This window comes from Prosopis cineraria, unplaced genomic scaffold (genome assembly GCF_029017545.1).
Source record: "Prosopis cineraria cultivar Desert tree isolate PC_DT_omini unplaced genomic scaffold, ASM2901754v1 PC5, whole genome shotgun sequence".
NCBI classification, from domain to species: domain Eukaryota; kingdom Viridiplantae; phylum Streptophyta; class Magnoliopsida; order Fabales; family Fabaceae; genus Prosopis; species Prosopis cineraria.
In genome coordinates, this window is record NW_026555336.1 from 2815972 (window position 1) to 2823235 (window position 7264).

At 36.9% G+C, this 7264-nt stretch overlaps 1 long non-coding RNA gene across 1 annotated transcript; it reads right to left on the bottom strand.

Annotated features, from left to right (window-relative positions):
• Positions 1–3798: 3798 nt before the first annotated feature.
• On the bottom strand, positions 3799–5381 carry LOC129310644 (uncharacterized). The gene is made up of 3 exons (XR_008593160.1): positions 5204–5381; positions 4475–4540; positions 3799–3924 (listed from the first exon to the last, which is right to left on the bottom strand). It is a non-coding gene; the product is annotated as an uncharacterized LOC129310644 (long non-coding RNA).
• Positions 5382–7264: the final 1883 nt, after the last annotated feature.

Here is a 7264-nt window from a genome sequence, read left to right on the forward strand (position 1 = left end):
TGTATATTTGCTCCTATGAGCCTCTTCTAAAAGGATATTCCTCAATCTTGGATCATTAGGTACACAAACTCTACCTTTATATCTCATCACTGTGTCCTCAGAGATGGTAAAATTTGGGGCCTTACCTGCCACTATCTCCTTCCTTATATTCTTCAAGTAGTCATCACTCTGCTGTGAGACTCTGAGATCTTCCCAAAATTTGCTCTCAAAGTCTACTACCTGGAGCGCGGCCATTTGATGTTCAATCACATCCACTGGAACATCATGAAAACTGTTCCATAAATGATATTCATGAACCATCAAATGTGCAGCATGAATAGTCTTCCTACTTAAGGCGTCAGCTACCACGTTAGCCTTACCCGGATGGTAATGTAATTCAAAGTCATAATCCTTCAAAAATTCCATCCATCGCCGCTGCCTCATATTAAGCTCTTTCTGATCAAATAAATACTTCAGGCTCTTATGGTCACTGAAGATTTGAAACTTAGATCCATACAAGTAGTGTCTCCATATCTTCAGAGCAAACACAACTGCAGCCAACTCCAAGTCATGTGTAGGGTAATTTTCCTCGTGTGGCCTCAACTGTCTAGAGGAATAGGCAACTACTCGGTCATCTTGCATCAAAACACATCCTAAACCCTTTAAAGAAGCATCAGTGTACAGAGTGTACGGCACCACAGGGTTAGGAATAGTCAATACTGGAGTAGTGGTTAACCTCTTTTTCAATTCTTGGAAAGCAGCTTCACATTTATTAGTCCAAATAAATGGGGCATCCTTCTTAGTCAGCTTAGTTAAGGGCATCGCAATTTGCGAAAATCCCTTAATAAAGCGACGATAATAACCTGCTAAACCTAAAAAGCTTCGTATCTCTGTAACAGATTTTGGCTGTTCCCACTTCATCACTGCATCAATCTTGCTAGGATCCACCGCAACTCCGTCTCTGGACACAACATGGCCTAAAAACTTTACTTCTTGGAGCCAAAATTCACACTTGTTTAATTTGGCATAAAGCTTATGTTCCCTCAAAACTTGCAAGACGATTCTTAAATGTTCACCATGAGCCTCCTCATCCTTTGAATAAATAAGAATGTCATCAATAAACACTACTACAAACTTATCTAAATAGGATCAAAAGATCCTATTCATGTAATTCATGAATACCGCAGGAGCATTCGTAAGTCCAAACGGCATCACCATGAATTCATAATGCCCATATCTTGTCCGAAATGCTGTCTTAGGTATATCCTCTGCTCTTACTCTCAATTGGTGGTACCCTGACCTTAAGTCAATCTTTGAGAAAACTGCGGATCCCACAAGCTGATCCAGCAAATCATCGATTCTCGGAAGTGGATATTTGTTCTTGATGGTTACTTTGTTCAATTGTCTATAATCAATGCACAATCGGAGGCTTCCGTCCTTCTTCTTTACAAAAAGGACTGGAGATCCCCAAGGTGAAACACTCGGTCTGATGAAACCCTTCTCAAGTAGCTCTTCGATTTGCTTTTTCAGTTCCGCTAACTCTGAAGGGGACATCCGATAAGGAGCCTTAGAAATTGGCCCTGTACCGGGTACCAATTCAATTGAGAACTCTACCTCGCGCTTTGGGGGTAAACCGGAGACTTCGTCTGGAAATACATCCGCAAATTCTTTGACAATTGGGATATTCTTCACGCCTTCATCAATCTCAGCTTGGATAGAGAAGAAAACCATGTAGGCCTGGCAACCCTTCTTCATACATTTATCAACTTGCGCCGCCGACAAGAAAACATGATCTTGAGTCTCGACTGGGGTCACCGACAAAGAAGATAAAGACACACTCCTCTCTCTACAATCTAGGATAGCACCATTTGCAGCCATCCAATTCATTCCCACAATTACATCCATACCTCTCAGTGGTAGGATAATTAAGTCCATAGTTGTTTTCCTATTTTTAAACTCGACTACTAGGTTAAGGCATGCCTTAGCGGTCCTCACAGATTCTCCCGCAGGAGTAGACACATTCATATCAAAAGGTAAAATACACACAGGCAAATCAAGGTTCTTTACACAAGTTTCAGAAATAAAAGAGTGTGTAGCACCCGAATCAAATATTGCAACAATATCATGATGAAGGATTTTGATGTTACCTCTAATGGCATCTGGGGAGTTCATGATGTCCTGAGTAAGAGCAAACACACGACCAGAGACAGTAGGATGTTGGGAAGGGTTCTTCATATTTGAGCCCTGGTTGTCCCCACAAAACTTTGCAATGTGACCGGGTTTCCCACAAATGTAACAGACCCAGCACTGTCCGAAATGACGACGCCCGCATTGAGTGCACTGTTGAGAGCTCGCTGTACTCGGGGCAGGGGTAGATACTGTTGGGCTCCTCTGTGACCCGTGATAACTACTATGATAGCTCCTCTGTCCTTGGCCCCTTTGAAATGGACCCTTCTGCCTTCCTTGGTTCCATGAGCTACTCGAACCCTGATGGTTTTTCTTCATAATGCCTCCGGTGGGTCGAGGGTAGGTTGGGGGTCTACTATATGAATAACCCCTCTTCTCTCTCTCAACCTCCTTCTTACTGCGAGCTACTACTTGTAGTTTTATGCACATTTCATCATAATCTCGGATATCTAGATGAGCCAATTGTTCCCTCAATTCTGGTCTAGCCTTCTCCAATAAGCGCTTAGCCTTCCATTCGGAATCATCCCTATACTGCAGGTACGTGGAGTATCTAGATAACTCCTGAAACTTAGCAATGAATGTGTCCTCATCGAGGTTCCCTTGCTTAAAGGCATGGAATTCCGCTTCCTTCTCAGACCTTAACTCTGATGGAAAGTAATGCCTGAATAATTTTTCCTTGAATTCCTCCCAGGTGAGTGTAGAATCATCCCTGGGCCCTGCTGTCTCCCACCAATCTCTTGCTCCTTTCACTAGGAGCACTAATGCTACTTGTACTTTTTGATTGCTGGTGCATGTGACTACTCGAAAGATGGATTCGAGTCTCTTCACCCATTCCTCTACCACGGATGGTTTAAGGTTACCATCAAACGTAGGAGGGTTAAACTTCCTAACAGTTTCCCACACATCAGTAATGGTCGGTGGGGCTCTCTGTTCCTCCTGCCTAATTTCTTTCCTTCTAGACTCATGATCTCTCAGAGTGGCAGGATGTGAGGAACTGCCTTCCCCCACATGACTCTCAACATGAGCCCTATCTCCATTTTCAGTTACCTTTTGCCTCTTTAGCTCCGTCAACTCTTGTTCGTATCCTTGAACCTTGTCTGTTAATGTTTTTACAAGCATTCTTAATTCCGCCAAGTCAGGCTCCTCATTTGGCAGTGGCGGTGGCAGGTGCTCATGTTGGAATCCTGAGTTACCACGAGTAACAGGCATTTTCTCTCCCCTCCTAAAGGATACAAGATATAAATAATAAAATTAGCCTAGCTATATCATGGCCATACAATGAGAAGCACCATAACAATGTATATTGCCAACCGACTATATGCTCTGATACCAATATGTAACACCCTCAAATTTACAAACCGATTTTTCGCAAATTATTAATTCAAGAAATCATTTTTTTTTTCATTGAACCCTTATCATACCCTTATCATGGTAGAAAAATTTCTACCATGATACATCCAAGACAATATACCACAGGTCTTAAAATATCTCAAAAAGCAATTAGAACCATGAGGGACAGACATGATCCTCATAGCATGTTATTTAAATCAGGTCATGAATCAAGAGGGACAGACATAATCCTCTTGGTCATATAAATACTTTTAATAAAAAGGATTAGAGTTTACATGCTTTCACAAAGAAGATATGTCCTAAGTTGGCACAAGATACATTGTATAATCCAAAATAAGAGGCAACGTAAAAGATGGTGTCTCATACACCATAATTACACCTCTGGTGCTTTCTCGGCCGGACTCGCTCCTGTAAAAATATTAACCACGGGGAATGAGACTTAAAAGTCCCAGTAACCAAAAATTAATATGTAATGATGCATGCGGATGTAACTAATCATGCGATTGCTAAGTGGGCACACAAAACATTTAACCGAACAATATTTTCAAACAAACCGAACAAGTATTTAATTGCATGACTGCACCTTATATCCTCCTTTCACCATGCTCGGACGCCAAATCACCCGGCCAAAGGTGAGTTGGACCAAGCGACACGCCACTCATTGGGTCCAATGAGGGCTTACCACGTGGTAATAATTAACCGAACAGAAATTCCCATTAACACCATACATTAAAATACCCTGACAAGTCATGCATCATTCAAATATCCAAACAGGAATATATCCGAACAATAATATCTCATCATGATAAATAAAAAAATAAAATTTTAACCCACTTGGCAATAATTTCAAACAAGTATATACAGTATTTATTTTCAATAATTCATAATTTTTCCAAACAACAAAACAACACATAACCATTCACAAACACACTCATCACAACACATTAATAATGGTTACCTTGTGTCTTGAATAACAAGTTCCCCTTCACAACTCCTTTTTCACCACTATCTTTGTCAATATAATCTACATAATTATTTCACAATACTATATATTAATTTTACATTAAAATAAATAACTCTAATTTAAAGAGTTAGAAAGTCTTAAATCTATAGTCCATATTAACACTAATTTAAGATTTATGCCTCATTTAACTTCCCAAATTCTTTTCTAAAATTCTCGTACCCTAATGAACTATTTTTTTTTATCCTCAATTCACTTCTAGTATCACAATTTCATCCTTCTACATTCTAAAAATTCATCCAAAAATAAATTAAAAATTTTAGAATTATCCTGAAGCTCAAATCACCTTTCTATAACCTCAAAAATACCTATTCATACTTAAATAAATATTTAATAATCATAGGTTTATCCCTACGTCTCAGATTCCACATAAATTCAACCATATAGATCTAAATTTTAACTCAAAAATTCTTAAACATGAGTTTCAACCTTAAAAAATATTCTATAATATTTTTTATATCCCTAAGAATTTTAACCTATATTTTTAATCCATCATATCATCAGATTAACTATCCTATAGAAAAATCCTAATCAAAATATTTACTCTATCCTACAAAATAATCATATCACTAGAAAGCTAATATTATTTAGAAAATAACTATAAAATTAATTTTGTAATTAAATAAATTTTTAAATGCTAATCTAAACAGGAAAGTTAGAACATACCTGAAGAAAAAGAAAATAATCCCCCCTTGCGAGAAAACGCCGAGCAACGTGAGAGGAAGAGAGAAAAATAATATAAAAATGGGATTGTGAGTCCCAAAATTATATTAAAAAAAACTATAGGTTTGAATTTAATTATTCAAACCTTTGGGCCAAAAGTTGCAATTTTCTCTAAATTGCATCTTAGCCTCTCATGCTTCCTAATGTACACACCCCCTCCTTTTTATACATGAAGGCACCTCTTCTCTTTCCTCATCTAACCAATGTGGGACTTAGAAACAATAACCTTCCACCCCCTTTTTTTTGTTCCTTCTACTTCTCTCTTTTTTTTTTCAACACATACATAAAAAAAATTATTTATGTATTATATCTTAACTAAATATTGCTTATGTGGTTTTAAATTTAAATTTTTAAATTTATAATTAAATACTTAACCATAATATTATTTCTAAATAACCTCAAATAATATAAATTCCTATTATTATCATTTTTTTTTCTCAAAACCTAAATTCCACAATTTCTTTATTATATAAAAAATTAGGATGTTACACCATTTCACCATCCAATGTCTGATTTTAACAGTTTAAATATCCACACGAAGCTATTTGAGCCCTCTAGCTAATGGTACTAATTTTACATTTAAATAATCATTCATTTAAAAGATTGATACCCGAACCCAAAATGGTTTGTTTTCACTTTAAAAAATACCTCAAGGGTGTCCAACTCACAATACCAAATGCCATTAGCCCTAAAGACACTTTAACCACCTCAAATAGACCGTACTCAACATAACAATTCATTCATATCACACAGTTAAGCAATCACGCTTAAAATGATCACCAAACCCTATTTAATAATAACACAATGGGGCGGATAAAATTCAACACACAAATCAATTGATTATTTTGGCACTCAAAACACTTGAAATATATATATATATCACATGTAAGTGTAACTTGGCCAAGCACACACACCCTTAATCCACAACATCAATCTTGGACCAAGATACGCATACTTATCACAAATTCATACAAGTGATATCCAAAATAATATCATGTTCCTATGTTGATAATATATAATGACAATATTCGTTACAAAACTAAAAAGAGAAAGGGAAGAGCTATACTACAATGCTCTTTACTCTTCAATTTTTTCCTTCCTTTCCTTTGCCCCTACCGAAGCCCTCACCTATAAAATATAATCACGGGGTGAGATAAACATCTCAGTAATAAAATAATTAACTACTAATAATTAACACACACAACCATGAGAGAGTAAAACTATGAAACTTCCAAAATATACATTTAGCATATCACCACATACTCTTTACATCAGTACAAATCTTTTACCACTAGTATAATCATTCTACCATCCGAGCCTCTATATCACCCCGACCAAAACCATAGTCCTGGATGAAGTGTACATTTACAATGATCCGAGCTTACCTTCAATGGTAGGATCACCTAGCCAAAGGTGTCCTATCCCACTTTCAGACTATAGTTTTTCCTTATTGCACACGAATTAGGGTGTCGTTACTCCAACACCGCATCATTGATGTTAAGGAGTGTTACTCTCCAACGCCGTATCCCACATAGATACTTTGAAAAAAATCTCCAACATCGTGCCTCACTAAACATTAAGAAGATACATGCCATATGGACTTTTACTACTCCTTTCTATGGGTGAACTCCCACCTCTAACATGACCATGGCCACACTCAACATATATATCACATAAACATTTTAAATTTCTCAACTCATTTATATATATCTTTCATCATACTCATCATTTGCAAAAATAGATTTTCATGCACAAAATTACATTTTGCAATATAAAAGGTTATCAAATCTCAAGTTCAAATCCTTATATCTACTCACAAACAGTTAAGCAATATAATCAATTAGTATAAATTATTCCATTATCTCAATCTTTTGTCACACACAAAAGGATTACCGTAGTTCAACGTAAGCTTCACACATTCTATATGCACAATATAGCTCGAGCAACGCTCAAGTTACACAACTAAGTGACAATAATCAATTATCACTCCAGATAACTCTAAAT